Source organism: Oncorhynchus mykiss, chromosome 30 (genome assembly GCF_013265735.2).
Source record: "Oncorhynchus mykiss isolate Arlee chromosome 30, USDA_OmykA_1.1, whole genome shotgun sequence".
Lineage (NCBI taxonomy): Eukaryota > Metazoa > Chordata > Actinopteri > Salmoniformes > Salmonidae > Oncorhynchus > Oncorhynchus mykiss.
Window position 1 is genome coordinate 13,555,911 of NC_050570.1, and position 19,679 is coordinate 13,575,589.

Genomic DNA, 19,679 nt, shown 5'->3' on the forward strand with positions numbered 1-19,679 from the left:
CAATGGAAACACGATGCACCTTTGTATGTTTAATACATTTGCAAAAGTTTCTAAAAACTTGTTTTCACTTTGTCATTATGGGGTATTGTGTGTAATCAAATGTGGAAAAAGTCAAGGGATCTGAACACTCAGAATGCACTGTATATTGGAGGAACATTCTTGCCATCTAGTTATCTCCATTTGATAACATTCAGTTAATCTGCTTTAAACATCCAGGGAGTTTTACACAGTCAGTCCAGAAGTATTCTAACAGTGAAACTATATCATTTGGGGTAATGTGTCTGTTAGAAGGAATCTTTGTCTTACCTGTAGTGACAACCATAAACCCAGAGGTTAGAGGTCAAAGTGTCCATAGTTTGTGGTGGATGGATGGACACCATGTGGCCAGATCAGCACTCTCACTGAGGCAGTATAACATCATAGAGGCTCCTGGACGGATTAAAGGGATACTTCAGGATTTTGTCAATGAAGCCATTTATCTACTTCTCTAGAGTCAGATGAAACCCTTTATCTACTTCTCTAGAGTCAGATGAAGCCCTTTATCTACTTTTCTAGAGTCAGATGAAACCCTTTATCTACTTCTCTAGAGTCAGATGAAGCCCTTTATCTACTTTTCTAGAGTCAGATGAAGCCCTTTATCTACTTCTCTAGAGTCAGATGAACTCATGGATAACGTTTTTATCTCTGCATCCAGTATGAAGGAAATTAGAGATAGTTACGCATGCCACTGCTAACTAGCGTTACCGCAATGACTGGAAGTCTATGGTATCTACTAATATCCTAGCAGTGACCATAGACTTTCAGTCATTGTGCTAACGCTAGTTAGCAATTGCACTTATGCTAGTTAGCAACTTCCTTCAAACTGCAAGCAGAGACATAACAATGGTATCCTTGAGTTTATCTGACTCTGGGGAACTAGACAAAGGGCTTCATTGCCAAAATCTCGAAGTTTCACTATCTCTTTTGACACCACACTCCTCAAAGCAAGTCCTGCAGGCTCTAGCTTTATCTTATCTTGATTATTGTCCAGTAACGCGGTCAAGTGCTGCTCAGAAAGACCTAGTTAAGCTGCGCAAGCTCAAAACAGAGCTGCACGTCTTGCTCTTCATTGTAATCAGAGGGCTGATATAAATACTATGCATGATAGTCTCTCTTGGCTAAGAGTTGAGGAGAGACTGACTGCATCACTTCTTTTTTTTTTTATTTTTTTATTTCACCTTTATTTAACCAGGTAGGCTAGTTGAGAACAAGTTCTCATTTACAACTGCGACCTGGCCAAGATAAGGCATAGCAGTGTGAACAGACAACACAGAGTTACACATGGAGTAAACTATTAACAAGTCAATAACACAGTAGAAAAAAAGGGGAGTCTATATATACATTGTGTGCAAAAGGCATGAGAAGGTAGGCAAATAATTACAATTATGCAGATTAACACTGGAGTGATAAATGATCAGATGGTTATGTACAGGTAGAGATTGGTGTGCAAAAGAGCAGAAAAATAAAAATAAATAAATAAAAACAGTATGGGGATGAGGTAGGTGAAAATGGGTGGGCTATTTACCAATAGACTATGTACAGCTGCAGCGATCGGTTAGCTGCTCGGATAGCAGATGTTTGAAGTTGGTGAGGGAGATAAAAGTCTCCAACTTCAGCGATTTTTGCAATTCGTTCCAGTCACAGGCAGCAGAGAACTGGAACGAAAGGCGGCCAAATGAGGTGTTGGCTTTAGGGATGATCAGTGAGATACACCTGCTGGAGCGCGTGCTACGGATGGGTGTTGCCATCGTAACCAGTGAGCTGAGATAAGGCGGAGCTTTACCTAGCATGGACTTGTAGATGACCTGGAGCCAGTGGGTCTGGCGACGAATATGTAGCGAGGGCCAGCCGACTAGAGCATACAAGTCGCAGTGGTGGGTGGTATAAGGTGCTTTAGTGACAAAACGGATGGCACTGTGATAAACTGCATCCAGTTTGCTGAGTAGAGTGTTGGAAGCAATTTTGTAGATGACGTCGCCGAAGTCGAGGATCGGTAGTATAGTCAGTTTTACTAGGGTAAGTTTGGCGGCGTGAGTGAAGGAGGCTTTGTTGCGGAATAGAAAGCCGACTCTTGATTTGATTTTCGATTGGAGATGTTTGATATGGGTCTGGAAGGAGAGTTTAGAGTCTAGCCAGACACCTAGGTACTTATAGATGTCCACATATTCAAGGTCGGAACCATCCAGGGTGGTGATGCTGGTCAGGCGTGCGGGTGCAGGCAGCGAACGGTTGAAAAGCATGCATTTGGTTTTACTAGCGTTTAAGAGCAGTTGGAGGCCACGGAAGGAGTGCTGTATGGCATTGAAGCTCGTTTGGAGGTTAGATAGCACAGTGTCCAAGGACGGGCCGGAAGTATATAGAATGGTGTCGTCTGCGTAGAGGTGGATCAGGGAATCGCCCGCAGCATGAGAAACATCATTGATATATACAGAGAAAAGAGTCGGCCCGAGAATTGAACCCTGTGGCACCCCCATAGAGACTGCCAGGGGACCGGACAGCATGCCCTCCGATTTGACACACTGAACTCTGTCTGCAAAGTAATTGGTGAACCAGGCAAGGCAGTCATCCGAAAAACCGAGGCTACTGAGTCTGCCGATAAGAATACGGTGATTGACAGAGTCGAAAGCCTTGGCAAGGTCTATGAAGACGGCTGCACAGTACTGTCTTTTATCGATGGCGGTTATGATATCGTTTAGTACCTTGAGCGTGGCTGAGGTACACCCGTGACCGGCTCGGAAACCAGATTGCACAGCGGAGAAGGTACGGTGGGATTCAAGATGGTCAGTGACCTGTTTGTTGACTTGGCTTTCGAAGACCTTAGATAGGCAGGGCAGGATGGATATAGGTCTGTAACAGTTTGGGTCCAGGGTGTCGCCCCCTTTGAAGAGGGGGATGACTGCGGCAGCTTTCCAATCCTTGGGGATCTCAGACGATATGAAAGAGAGGTTGAACAGGCTGGTAATAGGGGTTGCGACAATGGCGGCGGATAGTTTCAGGAATAGAGGGTCCAGATTGTCCAGCCCAGCTGATTTGTACGGGTCCAGGTTTTGCAGCTCTTTCAGGACATCTGCTATCTGGATTTGGGTAAAGGAGAACCTGGAGAGGCTTGGGCGAGTAGCTGCGGGGGGGGGGGAGCTGTTGTCCGAGGTTGGAGTAGCCAGGCGGAAGGCATGGCCAGCCGTTGAGAAATGCTTGTTGAAGTTTTCGATAATCATGGATTTATCGGTGGTGACCATGTTACCTAGTCTCAGTGCAGTGGGCAGCTGGGAGGAGGTGCTCTTGTTCTCCATGGACTTCACAGTGTCCCAGAACTTTTTGGAGTTGGAGCTACAGGATGCAAACTTCTGCCTGAAGAAGTTGGCTTTAGCTTTCCTGACTGACTGTGTGTATTGGTTCCTGACTTCCCTGAACAGTTGCATATCGCGGGGACTATTCGATGTTAGCGCAGTCCGCCACAGGATGTTTTTGTGCTGGTCGAGGGCAGTCAGGTCTGGAGTGAACCAGGGGCTATATCTGTTCTTAGTTCTGCATTTTTTGAACGGAGCATGCTTATCTAAAATGGTGAGGAAGTTACTTTTAAAGAAAGACCAGGCATCCTCAACTGACGGGATGAGGTCAATGTCCTTCCAGGATACCCGGGCCAGGTCGATTAGAAAGGCCTGCTCACAGAAGTGTTTTAGGGAGCGTTTGACAGTGATGAGGGGTGGTCGTTTGACTGCGGCTCCGTAGCGGATACAGGCAATGAGGCAGTGATCGCTGAGATCCTGGTTGTAGACAGCGGAGGTGTATTTGGAGGGCCAGTTGGTCAGGATGACGTCAATGAGGGTGCCCTTGTTTACAGAGTTAGGGTTGTACCTGGTGGGTTCCTTGATGATTTGAGTGAGATTGAGGGCATCTAGCTTAGATTGTAGGACTGCCGGGGTGTTAAGCATATCCCAGTTTAGGTCACCTAACAGAACAAACTCTGAAACTAGATGGGGGGCGATCAATTCACAAATGGTGTCCAGGGCACAGCTGGGAGCTGAGGGGGGTCGGTAGCAGGCGGCAACAGTGAGAGACTTATTTCTGGAGAGAGTAATTTTCAAAATTAGTAGTTCGAACTGTTTGGGTATGGACCTGGAGAGTATGACATTACTTTGCAGGCTATCTCTGCAGTAGACTGCAACTCCTCCCCCTTTGGCAGTTCTATCTTGACGGAAGATGTTATAGTTGGGTATGGAAATCTCAGAATTTTTGGTGGCCTTCCTGAGCCAGGATTCAGACACGGCAAGGACATCAGGGTTAGCAGAGTGTGCTAGAGCAGTGAGTAAGACACACTTAGGGAGGAGGCTTCTGATGTTGACATGCATGAAACCAAGGCTTTTTCGATCACAGAAGTCAACAAATGAGGGTGCCTGGGGACATGCAGGGCCTGGGTTTACCTCCACATCACCCGCGGAACAGAGAAGGAGTAGTATGAGGGTGCGGCTGAAGGCTATCAAAACTGGTCGCCTAGGGCGTTGGGGACAGAGAATAAGAGGAGCAGGTTTCTGGGCATGGTAGAATATATTCAGGGCATAATGCGCAAACAGGGGTATGGTGGGGTGCGGGTACAGCGGAGGTAAGCCCAGGCACTGGGTGATGATGAGAGAGGTTGTATCTCTGGACATGCTGGTTGTAATGGGTGAGGTCACCGCATGTGTGGGGGGTGGGACAAAGGAGGTATCAGGGGTATAAAGAGTGGAACTAGGGGCTCCATTGTAAACTAAAACAATGATAACTAACCTGCACAACAGTATACAAGGCATATTGACATTTGAGAGAGACATACAGCAAGGCATACAGTAATCACAGGTGTTGAATTGGGAGAGCTAGCTAAAACAGTAGGTGAGACAACAACAGCTAATCAGCTAGCACAACAACAGCAGGTAGAATGGCGATAGATTAGGCAGAGAGGGTCGGATTAACTACACACAGAGCCTAAATGCGGCTGGGGCCGACAGATAAAACATAAACAAGCAGAATGGATTACCGTGAATTAATGGACAGTCCAGCCTGCATCAGCTATGTAGCCAAGTGATCAGTGTCCAAGGGGCAGCGGTGGATGGGGCAGGGAAGCTGGACTGGCGAGTGTTATCCAGGTTAGAAAACTAACAATGACTAAATAGCTTGTAGCCAGTTAGCTGGTTAGCTTCTGAAGGTTCTTGAGTGTGTTCTAAAAATGTAAAGATAATAGCGGTTCCGTATCACATTGGGTGAGGCAGGTTACCGGAAGGTATAAACAAATTAAAAATCGAAAAGGGATAGAAAGTAAATATGGGATTAGTGAGTGTTTGGGACGCGGCGATTCAGATGGTTAGCAGGCCTGTGCTAACAAGCTAACAGTTAGTAGACGGTGCTAAACACGGTAGCAGTTAGCGGACCGGGCTAAACAAGCTAGCAGTTAGCAGGCCGAATTTGCAAGCAAGGAGATAGCAAGGGCTAGAGAGTTAGCCTTTGGGGACGTCGCGATGGGGGGAGTCTGTTTATTCCTCTTCATGCGGTGACATCAATGGACCGGTCGTGGGTCTGGATATTGTAGCCCAGGAGCTCAAAATGTTCCGTTTGCGATGGGAATCCGGGGGTGAAAAATAAAATAAAATAATAGATAGGTCCGTTATGCTCTGGTTAGAGTCGCGTTGTTCGAACTGGCGAGAGCTTTCCGAGCTAAAGGTTAGCTGATGACCGGTTAGCTGACCGGTTAGCTGAAGACCGCTAGCAATGTTTTGCTGAAGCTGGTAGTTAGTTGGCTAGTTGGCTAGCTTCAGTTGAGGGGTTCCAGATCCGAAGTAAATATAAATACTTTTAGGAAAAAAGCTACGTTGGGTGAGGCGGGTTGCAGGAGAGTATTTAGAAGAAGTTGAGGTTCAGCAAAAAGTTTTAAAGATATGTGAAGAAAAAAACGAAAACGAAAACAAACGATATATACAAGGAACACGACAACACGTCCTACTGCTACGCCATCTTGGAACATATAAGAAACATTAATGTGTTGGAAATTCCAAATTGTTTGCATAATCAACTTACACACAGCTCTGACAAACACACGTACCCCACCAGACATTTCACCAGGGGAACATACAGTAGGAAACATACAGTATTATACAGAGCCATGAGTGAATGGAACTCCCTTCCATCCTATACAGAGAAAGCAAACCTGCTTCCAAAACAAATAAAGCAACAGCTTTCCCCCATGTGACCTATTTGTTGTGTGTATGTACTGACATGTGTCAGTACACACACACACACACACACACACATGCACACGCACACGCACACGCACACGCACACACACACACACACACACACGCACACGCACACACACACACACACACACACACACACACACACACACACACACACACAGACACACACACACTACATGATAATGTTTTTAAATGTATGGAAATTGTAAAGTATTTTATCTGTAATGTCTTTTTCATTATTTGTCGGACTCCAGTAAGACTAGATTTTGCCATTGGTGTCGGCAAATGGGGATCCCTTTGAATCAAATCTTCACAGAAGGAGGTCTCTACTCTCTACATACCAGGATTCTCTTCTCTCTAGAAACCAGGAGACTCTTCTCTCTACAGATCAGGATTCCCTACTCTCTACAGACCAGGATGCTCTTCTCTCTACAGATCAGGATTCTCTTCTCTCTACAAACCAGGATTATTTTCTCTCCACAGACCAGGATTCTCTTCTGTCTACAGGCCAGGATTCTCTTCTCTCTACAGACCAGGATCATCTACTCTCTACAGACCAGGAGTCTCTACTCTCTACAGACCAGGATTCTCTTCTCTCTACAGACCAGGAGTCTCTTCTCTCTACAGACCAGGATTCTCTTCTCTCTACAAACCAGGAGTCTCTACTCTCTACAGACCAGGATTCTCTTCTCTCTACAGACCAGGAGTCTCTACTCTCTACAGACCAGGATTCTCTTCTCTCTACAAATCAGGAGTCTCTACTCTCTACAAACCAGGAGACTCTAATCTCTACAGACCAGGATTCTCTTCTCTCTACAGACCAGGATTCTCTTCTCTCTACAGACCACGATTCTCTTCTCTCTACAAACCAGGACTCTCTACTCTCTACAAACCAGGAGTCTCTACTCTCTACAGAAGGAGGTCTCTACTCTCTACAGACTAGGAGTCTCTACTCTTTACAGACCACGATTCTCTTCTCTCTACAGACCAGGAGTCTCTTCTCTCTACAAACCAAGAATCTCTACTCTCTACAGACCAGGAGTATCATCTCTTCACAGACCAGGAGTCTCTTCTCTCTACAGACCAGGAGTCTCTTCTCTCTACAAACCAGGATACTCTACTCTCTACAAACCAGGAATCTTTTCTCTCCACAGACCAGGATTATCTTCTCTCTACAGACTAGGAGTATCATCTCTTCACAGACCAGGAGTCTCTTCTCAGACCAGGAGTCTCTTCTCTCTACAGACCAGGAGTCTCTTCTCTCTACAAACCAGGATACTCTTCTCTCTACAAACCAGGAATCTTTTCTCTCCACAGACCAGGATTCTCTTCTCTCTACAGATCATGATTCTCTTTTCTCTACAAACCAGGAGTCTCTTCTCTCTATAGACCAGGATTATCTTCTCTCTACAGACTAGGATTATCTTCTCTCTACAGACCAGGATTTTCTACTCTCTACTGACCAGGATTCTCTTCTCTCTACAGACCAGGAGTCTCTTCTCACTACAGACCAGGATTCTCTACTCTCTACAGACCAGGATTCTCTACTCTCTACCGACCAGGCGTCTCTTCTCTCTACAGAAGGAGGCCTCTACTGTCTATAGACCAGGGGTCTCTACTGATGGAGGTCTCTACTCTCTATAGGTAAGGGGTCTCTCCAGAAGGAGGTCTCTACTCCCTATAGAAGGGGTCTCTACCGAAGGAGGTCTCTACTGTCTATAGAATAGGGGTCTCTACAGAAGGAGGTCTCTACTGTCTATAGACTAGGGGTCTCTACAGAAGAAGGTCTCTACTGTCTATAGACTAGGGGTCTCTACAGAAGGAGGTCTCTACTCTCTATAGACTAGGGCTCTCTACAGAAGGAGGTCTCTACTCTCTATAGCCTAGGGGTCTCTACCGAAGGAGGTCTCTACTCTCTATAGACTAGAGGTCTCTACAGAAGGAGGTCTCTACTCTCTATAGAATAGGGGTCTCTACTGAAGTAGGTCTCTACTCTCTATAGACTAGGTGTCTCTACAGAATGAGGTCTCTACTCTCTATAGACTAGGGGTCTCTCCAGAAGGAGGTCTCTACTCTCTATAGACTAGGGGTCTCTACTGAAGGATGTCTCTACTCTCTATAGACTAAGGGTCTCTACTGAAGGAGGTCTCTACTCTCTATAGACTAGGGGTCTCTACAGAAGGAGGTCTCTACTCTCTATAGATTAGGGGTCTCTACTGAAGGAGGTCTCTAATCTCTACATACTAGAGGTCTCTACTGAAGGAGGACTCTACTCTCTATAGACTAGGGGTCTCTACTGAAGGAGGTCTCGACTCTCTACAGACTAGGGGTCTCTACAGAAGGAGGTCTCTACTCTCTATAGACTAGGGGTCACTACTGAAGGATGTCTCTACTCTCTATAGACTAAGAGTCTCTACTGAAGGAGGTCTCTACTCTCTATAGACTAAGAGTCTCTACTGAAGGAGGTCTCTGCTCTTTATAGACTAGGGGTCTCTACTGAAGGAGGTCTCTACTCTCTATAGACTAAGGGTCTCTACTGAAGGAGGTCTCTACTCTCTATAGACTAGGATTCTCTACAGAAGGATGTCTCAACTCTCTATAGACTAGGGGTCTCTACAGAAGGAGGTCTCTACTCTCTATAGACTAGGGGTCTCTACAGAAGTAGGTCTCTACTCTCTGTAGACTAAAGGTCTCTCCAGAAGGAGGTCTCTACTCTCTATAGACTAGTGGTCTCTACTGAAGGAGGTCTCTACTCTCTATAGACTAGGGGTCTCTACTGAAGCAGGTCTCTACTCTCTACAGACTAGGGGTCTCTACTGAAGGAGGTCTCTGCTCTATATAGACTGGGCGTCTCTATAGAAGGAGGTCTCTACTCTCTATAGACTCAGGGTCTCTACTGAAGGAGGTCTCTACTCTCTATAGACTAGGGGTCTCTACTGAAGGAGGTCTCTACTCTCTATAATCTAGGGGTCTCTACTGAAGGAGGTCTCTATTCTCTATATACTAGGGGTCTCTAATGAAGGAGAGCTCTACTCTCTGTAGACTAGGGGTCTCTACTTAAGGAGGTCTCTACTCTCTATAGACTAGTGGTCTCTACTGAAGGAGGTCTCTACTCTCTATAGACTAGGGGTCTCTACTGAAGCAGGTCTCTACTCTCTACAGACTAGGGGTCTCTACTGAAGGAGGTCTCTGCTCTCTATAGACTGGGCGTCTCTATAGGAGTAGGTCTCTACTCTCTTTAGACTCAGGGTCTCTACAGAAGGAGGTCTCTACTCTCTATAGACTAGCGGTCTCTACTGAAGGAGGTCTCTACTCTCTATAGACTAGGGCTCTCTCCAGAAGGTGCTCGGCTGACGGCTGGCATAGAGGGAGGGGGTGGAGTGTGCTGCAGTAACCGTGGCGATAGCAGGCAGAAGTGACAGCTGCAGGTGTGGACAGACACAGGGCTGGATAGAGGGAGCAACAGGCAGAACGAACGGCAACTGTTGGCCTAATGCCTGGGGATAAATAATAAACCAACTGTGAGATGAGCACTGTTCTTCAGCAGCGGGAGAAAAGGCTGCTTGAAAGGGGGGGAATGCATGACTTTTAAATCCCGGCACCCGCAGTTTGGCACAGAAGATTAGGCTCTGAAGTTTAATTAAGCAGATGTCGCCATTAATATTTCAACTTCTGAGCAACCTGATATTGGACTGCATGGTGATGTCATATGCACAGGCATCAGTACATAAGCTAGAGAGCAAAATGGTTTCTCTGGTTGGATCAGTGTCTGCCCATCTGGAGGCATGCAGTCGGTGGACTGTGGAGACGAACCCATTTAGAGATCATCACGATGGACTCCTCCAAAGGGGGACCCCTCCGAGATCAGCCAAAGACTCATAGTAGTGTCATTGTGTCTTGCCACTTTGTTTTCAACGTATCCCCACAGTGGCGTTCATGAAATAGAGTGTCATAAATACTCATGCTTGCTCAAACATGGTTTCAGAATGCAACACAGTGATGTCTAGGGTTGGGGTTAAGGTTACAGCAAACGGCTGTCCTGTCTACTATACATCCCATATCAGCACCCTCTGCTGGTGTCACTGTGGGGGTCACAGTGACAGATTCCTTGCACTGTACAGAGCTCCATGTTCAAACAGTACATGCCATCAAAATTCCATCAGCATGCAACATTCAAACTGATCATAATCTTTCTGCGGTGTCGCCGGAATATTTGAGACTCTGTGCAGGAATATTTGAGGCTCTGTGCAGGAATATTTGAGGCTCTGTGCAGGAATATTTGAGGCTCTGTGCAGGAATATTTGAGGCTCCGTGTCGTTGTAGAGCCTTTGGGCGGCCTTCTCAGAGCCTTTTCCTGGGCTGTAATGCCAGGCATCCTGCTCTGTCAGCAGGGTAACCCTATCTACCGCAGTGTGTGTGTGTGTGTGTGTGTGTGTGTGTGTGTGTGTGTGTGTGTGTGTGTGTGTGTGTGTGTGTGTGTGTGTGTGTGTGTGTGTGTGTGTGTGTGTGTGTGTGTGTGTGTGTGTGTGTGTGTGTGTGTGTGTGTGTGTGTACTGTAGCAGCACGGCCACTAGCTCCAACACATGCTGCAGTATTTTAGTATCTGTAATTACCCACGTCTCAACACCCCTCAGCTCTGGGAAGAGTGGATCCCTGCTTACTGTGGCAAACACTACAGTGAATTTACTACAAAGCTGGTAGACCTGCTCAACTCTAAGGAAGACCTAGTCTCCTCCCCTATCCCCCAGACAGACTACTCTGCTCAACTCTCACATAGACCTAGTCTCCTCCCCTATCCTCCAGACAGACCACTCTGCTCAACTCTCACATAGACCTAGTCTTCTCCCCTATCCTCCAGACAGACCACTCTGCTCAACTCTCACATAGACCTAGTCTTCTCCCCTATCCTCCAGACAGACCCCTCTGCTCAACTCTCACATAGACCTAGTCTTCTCCCCTATCCTCCAGACAGGCCACTCTGCTCAACTCTCACATAGACCTAGTCTTCTCCCCTATCCTCCAGACAGACCCCTCTGCTCAACTCTCACATAGACCTAGTCTTCTCCCCTATCCTCCAGACAGACCACTCTGCTCAACTCTCACATAGACCTAGTCTTCTCCCCTATCCTCCTGCCCTGTGCAGTCTGGCCTTGCAACTACTACACCATTCATCTATCCAACCGTCTATCCATCCGTCCATCCATCCATCCATCCATCCATCCATCCATCCATCCATCCATCCATCCATCTGTCCATCCATCCATCCATCCATCCATCCATCCATCCATCCATCCATCCATCCATCCATCCATCCATCCATCCATCCATCCATCATCTCCACTCCCCCTGATTCCATGCACCCACGATGAAAGAGCTGCACCAGGCAGTACCCTACCACCCCCTCCACAGCAGCAGGCTACTTGGCACTAACATAAGCTGTCGTGTCTCCCTGAGGCCGAAGTGTGCCAGGCGACAGCTGCATGGATCAGGCCCCGGGGCCCGTGCCCCGCCTGCCTATTAGCCGCCTGTTAGACCCCACTGGTTGGCCCTGGCTGGTCTCTGAGGGCCAGGGCCACACGGGGGCCACTCTGTTCTCCTCAATGGGAGCATTGTTCTGGGGAGCGCTGGATAAGCCCCCATATCAGAGAGCAACAAGAGTCGTGGATTTGATCAGATGAGCATGATGTGATGGTTGGGTGATTGTGGGTCCATATGAAACTACTCTCTCTTGATGGTCTAAATGAACTAACTAAATTGGCTCTGGGTGTGAGGTCAATATGACATGAAATTGACCTTGCTGCAGACTCATGGGGAGAAAAATACTAGCATTACCTGGCTTCCCAGGCAAGGTGCATGAAGAAATATTAAGCGACTTTTGGAGAGGAGAATGGAATGTGATGAATTGCATGCTGCTGGGCCGATATTCACACAGCATCTCCAAGTAGAAGTGCTAATCTAGGCAGAGTACTCTGCACCTTTTACTGTGGAGTTGTCCAGCGTGGGCGTAGATTAGAATCCATGTAACTGGGAGTGATTTACTCTGTCACGCTGTGCATTGGCCAAAGAGCACGGTTCTGGTTGCTGCAGTGGCCAACCTGACACCCAGGCCACTGTGAGTTACTACAGGGGTGCCACTAAACCTGACCTCTGCACAGGGACCCACAATGGTCCTGACTCCCAAAAGCACAGGACTAAAATAAGTCTTCTGAGAAAGTTAACTGGAATAATATTCTCTTTTGTTGTGGGTGGCAGTTTTCCCCCCCTGTCTCATCACCCCAGAATGAACACCATGTTAGGAGAAATTATTATTGCGTCAACTAAGTTGCAGTAACGTTACTGCTTTCCCTCTGTGTTGTGTCCCTTCCCAGAGATAAACGCCTGCGTGTTTCCTCACATGCCAGCAGAGGGAGCTCTTGTCTTGACTTCAGTCTCTACTAAGGACTACCATGAGTTGATAGGTTTAGCTCAAAGTGTCATTTTAGGAATGAACCGTTTTTGATTAGTGCCAAATGCTCCAAACCGTTATGGAGTCAAAACCCTATTCTGTATTGAAGGTCATGCATAAGACACTCTGAATATGAGAGACCATGAGATTCCTTAGGTCAGGAGAGTAGCAGCTTAGTGCTCTTCTCCTCTAATAGATTATTTTAAAGGAGATTAGTCTTAAAGTACCTCTAGTTGATGTCCCACTTGTACATTGTCCCTTATCACTTAGCCTCACTGTAGCACTGTTTCCAAAGTTGTATGAAGACAAAAATACAAACGTGCGTTTTTTTAAAGATGTGCGTGCGTGTGTGTGCATGCGTGAGTGTGTTCATGCAGTACTGCTCCATTCCTGCTTAGCAGTGCTCCTGTACCAGAGTGCCAGAGTTTCCGAGCGGGAGCTGGCTTGGCAAGCGTGTTTTTGTTGAGTATCAGGCTCTGCTAGATGTCCCAGACAGTCCAGCACCTCCTTCGCTAAAAACAAACTGTTGGGGCTTTTATTCATCCACTGATTGGATGGACAAGAGCCTGTCTCCAGAAATCACTATAAGCCTTTTAGATAAAACAAACCCCTCATCCAATCCTCCGCTTCGATCCCTCCCTCCCTCCTCCTCTCTACTCCCCTCCCTCCCTCTATCCACCCCTCCCTTCCTCTCTATCTCCTATCCCCTTGTCAGTTGGGGTAGGGAGTTTTAATCCAAGTAGATTATGCCCTAAATTGGGTGACTGTCAGAGAAGGCAGCGTCGGCAAATCAATGGCTGCTACATGTGTCCCTCCTGCCTCTATCTGTGGATATTTTCATCTGGCCGGTGATGTTGTCAGTGTGACGGCACATCTGTCTGGTCTGGTCTCTGCGTAACCTTTTCATCTGCTCTGGGCTACCAGGGACCAGGAGGGGATCCTTCACCGGCAGGACGCATAGGAACTACAGCACTCTAGATCCATGTGAATGACCACTGCATGGTGAACTTCTGGTGAATAATTGTTAGAATGTCTTGGTCATGTTTGATGGACAGGTCGCAGTGATCTAAATACTGCCTCTTCATTGTGTCATATTGGAGTGTTTTATAGCTTCTGATCTTCCAACACCAGAAGGCAACAGGAGCAGGTTGTGGTGCTTTAGGATTGTAAAGAGGAGAGGTTGACCTGTGGTTTTGAGAGGATGAGAAAATAAGGAGAGAAAGGGTTGGAGGATGACAGAATCCAGACACCGGATAGTCACGCACACTGAGGAGAAGAGCAGTCTGGGTCACACAGTCAAAAATAACGTCAGAGTCTTCCACTTCCTTTAGCCGACATGAGGAAACTTAACCCCAACCCTGCAGACTCATTGAGATGTTCCTCAACACTTTCCTGAGGCTTGCTGATCCTGACGTGTGTTGTTGTTGTTTTGTTGTGTGCTGACTGAGATATTGGGGAGGAGCCATAGCCAGCGGAACCGTACGGATATCCTCCTCAGGCGACACAGTGGACCCAGGCAGGATGGGACTACGACCCAGAGCCAGATCAGGTGGAGAAACAAACAGGCTGGGACCCAGAGGAACCCCCACAGGGCTGAGGCTGGGACCCAGAGGAACCCCCACAGGGCTGAGGCTGGGACCCAGAGGAACCCCCACAGGGCTGAGGCTGGGACCCAGAGGAACCCCCACAGGGCTGAGGCTGGGACCCAGAGGAACCCCCACAGGGCTGTGGCTGGGACCCAGAGGAACCCCCACAGGGCTGAGGCTGGGCCTGTGGATCCTGTGTTTCAGCTGGTTCTGCTTCACTGCTCACGCTCAGATGAAGATACCGCCTGAGACGTGAGTAGACCCTTAAAACTATGTAGTACTGCTCACCTCCAACAGTCTCTCCTTTAACATTTCATATAGCCTACGGATGCTTTGTGTGTCAAATCCAAATAAAATACAATGTTATTTGTCACATCCTTGGTAAACAACAGGTGTAGACTAACAGTGAAATGCTTACTTATAGGCCCTTTCAATCAAAGCAGAGAGAGAGAAATTAGAGAAATAACAAGGAATAAATCCACAATGAGTAATGTTATCTTGGCTTTAGATGCGGGGTACCAGTACCAAGTTCATGTGTAGGGGTCTGAGGAAATTGAGGTAGATACGGTGCATTCGGAAAGTATTCAGACCCCTTGCCTTTTTCCACATTTTGTTACGTTACAGACTTATTCTAAAACTGATGAAATTATCTGGGATATTGTGTGTAGATTGATGAGGATATTAAATATTTTCATCCATTTTAGAATAAGGCTGTAAGGTGACAAAATGTGGAAAAAGTCAAGGGGTCTGAATCCTTTCTGAAGGCGCTGTATGTACATATACCTCAACCCTGTAGGTAGGGCTAAAGTGACTAGGCAACAGGATAGAGAGACAATAACCAGTCACAGCAGCATATGTAATGAGTTAAAAGAGTTTGTGCAAAAAAAGGTCAATGCAGATAGTTTGCGTAACTATTGGTTAAATATTTAACTGACTATGCAGCAGTCTTATGGCTTGGGGGTAGAAGCTGTTCAGGGTCCAGTTGGTTCCATACTTTGTGCATCAGTATCGCTTGCTGTGCGGTAGCAGAGAGAACAGTCTGTGACTTGAGAGGCTGGAGTCTTTGACAATTATTAGTGCCTTCCTCTGACACCGCCTGGTATAGAGATCCTGGATTGCAGGGAGCTGGGCCCCAGTGATGTGCTGGGCCATACGCGCTACCCTCTGTAGCGCCTTGCGGTCGGATGCCGAGCTGTTGCCATACCAGGCGGTGATGCTACCAGGCGGTGATGCAACCAGCCATGCTCTACATGGTGCAGCTGTATAACTCTCTGAGGATCTGAGGGCTCATGCCAAATTTAGAGGCACAAGTGGCACAAGTCTATGCTGAGCAATTCACTCAACTCAGTGGTATTCTCACCATACTATCTCCTATATCTATGTGGTCTGTCGCAATCCTCTAGTTGATGGTGATGGGTCTCCATAGTTTTCTCAGCATCTTGTCACCCTGACTACGGTTCAGCAGCAGTAAAAGAGGATGGACGCAAGTGACTACTGACTTTCTCACTTCTAACAATTGCAAGTGTTGCTCTTGCAAAATGTTTGAGGATACAATGTCTGACCAGTCGAATCCAGCCCAGTTAGAGAAGAGGAGGATTAAACGGTCTGATAAATGGCATATAAAGAGGAGATTGAATCTCTATTCTGATACGTTCTGTCTGATAGACTGCCTGACTGGCTGACTGCCTGACTGGCTGGTGCTTGTTGTTTATCTGCAGTCAGCTGCTGTTCGGTGTGTTTTAAGGCCTGATTACACATTGACCCTGATTCCTCTCTCCTCTCCCTCCGCTTCTCTCCCTCTGTTATAATTTAACCCCATCCAGCTGTCACCAAGACCACAGCCCTCAAAAAGGTCACATGAGCCTGGGAGATTAATCACGGTTGAGTCCCACACTTTGCCCTCTGCTCTCTGCCCCCTGGCCCTGTGTCCACACTCATCTCTCATCCCACCACATTAGGGGACAGAGCCAGCCGGCATCCAGGCCAGTCGCACAACATGATTTGATGTGATTGTGACAAAGCCCCTCTTGCTTTCAAATTCCAGATTTTCTCCTCTTGTGGAAATCAGCCACTGTTTTACTCAGCTGGAAGAGAACAAACCTCATCATCAGGTCACTTAGTGTGCTGATGTGATGGAGTGTTTGTCCAGTGGTTCGCTACATTATATTTCCCATGTGAGAATAGTCTAGACTTGTCTTTGTGGTAAAGTGCATCACTATATCCCCTAGGCACAATGGGGAGAGCTGGCTGTTCTGTGCTTGTCTGGGATTCTGTAGCTATTACAGGGCTGGTGCTGGACAAACGGGATATTCTCCTGATCTTACATACATTTACTTGAGGCAGGTCGAAAATGATGCTGATTAACCCAAAGCTATCACGCTCTTCAAAGTTCCCAACAGCAAAATCAAATACACTTTTATTTGTCACATACGCCAAATACAACAGGTGTTGTAGACCTTACCGTGAAATGCTTACAAGCCAGAGGAACCTCCTGTGTGTTAACCTGCACCCTGCTGGGTCCATCACCGCCTGAAGCCTCAGCACGACTGTAGTAGTCTGAATGAGCGTTGCTTGATTTGGGACAGAATGTTAACAATATGTTATATCTTTGGTTAAACAAATCTGCTTTGATATTGCTCACACAGCCAGACACACACACACAGATGCACACAAACGCACAGTCACACACACAAATTAAAACACAACACTGCTGTGTAACGACAATGTGCAGTGTGTATGTGTCCCGCTGGGACCCTTTAAGCCCATCAGTTGATCCTATATCTGATCCTATATCTGATCCTATATACAGCATTATCCTGAGCTGAGCCATAGTGCCATAATCCTGACTGTGTCTGTTTGGGCTCTATAGCCTGCAGGCTGCACCACCTGCAGCTCCCAGCCCACTTTGTAGTGAGGGAATATGTATCATATGTATATTATATACCACATATACCTCACCTGTAGCCCATGATAAGACTATGCAATTATCCTATTCAAATGTTTATCTGACTCCATTACAGTTTTTTTCGATTGCTAAACGACAGTGGACACAACTGGAGTCACATGTGCAAAACTCTAACTACAGTCTGCACAGCAGCAGTTCATGTGGACCAAACTCTAGTTCGTTTTTCATTGCTTGAACACAGTTTTCAAAACTCTACACACTTATCCCATGACTTTAACCACAACCTGCACAACACTGTGGATTTACAGCACTTTGTTAAAATGCTAACACACTGCTGTCAAAACTGTGAATCACACATTCAAAACGGAATAGATTTCAGCCTTGTGCCTTTCAAACACTGCTGATTGTAATTTCAGCTGAAAGGCTAAGCAGGTGTCTTGTTTTAGACTTGTTAGTGAACACACACACATACTACAGTATATATAGGTAGAGCTCAGAAAGACTCATTTTGGAAATGGAACAAGGAAGATGGGTTCGTGGAGGGAGAAGGGTGGCAGGGAGAGAGAGGGCGGATGCGTGGAGGAAGACAAAGAAGACAAAGAGCTGTTATTTCAGATGAAATAAGGGCTACACCTATGGACCATGTCGTGAACCATGGTCTCTCATTGAGAGAGGCAGGGTTGAGGGTGCAACCCAATCTGTAAAGATCCACAGTGGCATCTGTAATGCAAATGTTCCATCATGCAAACAGGTGAGAGTTACATCCTTACAGTAAATGAAAACATTACAGGAATCTATTTTGTATTGCAATTATAGAATATTTACACGGATATATATTACAGTAACTTTGACTGTAAAATATATTTTTACAACAGGACCCAAAGGCTGCCCCCAACAGGGGGAAGAGGAAAAATATTTTCAGATGCGCAGGAAAATGCTATTGTTGACATGGTTGTTGTCAACAATGCAATAAAACTGCGGGAGATTCAAGATAGAGTGCTGGCTGATAATGATATATTTGAAAATGTTAATTCTGTCAGCACAACAACTATTGCTCAAGTCCTAAAGAAACACCAAGTTACAATGAAACAGTTATACACTGTACCGTTCGAGAGAAACAGTGAACGGGTAAAAGAGCAAAGATACCAATATGTCCAGGTAAGACGTCTGAGGTTACGTACACAGCTATACAAAATATTTACAGTAAAAAAACACTAGCATTTCTACAGTAAAACTGTGCACTTACTGTTTTTCAGAGAGTAATGGAGGTGGAAGCACTGGAAAGACCACATTCATTTGTATTTATCGATGAAGCTGGATTTAACCTTGCCAAAACACGACGCAGAGGAAGGAATGTTATAGGTCAAAGGGCCACTGTGGAGGTTCCAGGCCAAAGGGGGGGAAATATCACCATGTGTGCTGCAATGGCCAATGATGGTTTGCTTCTCAACACACCACTCATTGGCCCATACAACACAGAAGGGCGTATAGCTTTCCTAGAACAGCTCTATGCTCAGCTAGTGCCAGCAGAACAGAGGGAGCCAGTAAGAAACCCCCAAGTTTTTGTCATAGTTTGCGATAACGTTGCTTTTCACCACTCTGCAGCTGTCACAGATTGGTTTGCAGTACATCACAGATTTATGGTTTTGTACCTGCCTGCATATTCACCCTTCCTCAACCCAATAGAGGAGTTTTTCTCTGCTTGGAGGTGGAAAGTGTTTGGTCACCACCCACATGACCAAATGTCTCTTTTGGAAGCCATGCGTACCGGATGTGAGGACACGAGTCCAGAGGACTGCCAGGGATGGATAAGGCACTCCAGAAGGTTCTTCCCCAGGTGCATGGCAAGAGAAAACATTAGATGTGATGTTGAAGAAAACCTGTGGCCTGATGCTAGAGAGAGGCAGGATTAGCCCCTCAATTATTTGTTCGAATTACAGTATGTACTTTTAGTTTCTACCTTTTTTTTCTCATTACTGTAATTCCGTAAATTACTACAGACTATTGAAGCAAACTGCTAATTTTCATTTACCTTAAAGAATTGTTATGTTCTAAAAAAATTAATAAATCATGTGAAAGAATGTCACTCTTTTCTTTGAAGAAAATATTACTTTGTATGAAGTCACTGAAATTGTTCAAACTGTAAAGATGAAAAGTTTGTATTTTCTGTATTGGTGTTTGATGCTAGTGTTTTTACTCTCAGTGTGTTCTGAGTGACAGTGTGTGTTATCTCAGTGAGGGTTGTGCATAGTGTTTGGCTGCACTGAGTGTGTTAAGAGTTGTGTTGCTTGGAATGAGTTTTGCAGGTGATGTGAACTGTTTAGCTCAGGTGACTGTTGGTAGTGCAGACTGTAGTTAGAGTTTTGCACATGTGACTCCAGTTGTGCCCACTGTCGTTTAGCAATCGAAAAAAACTGTAAGAGAATTCAAATATGCAAGCAAGCATTAGGCAATGAGTTGACGCTGACTAGCAAGAATTG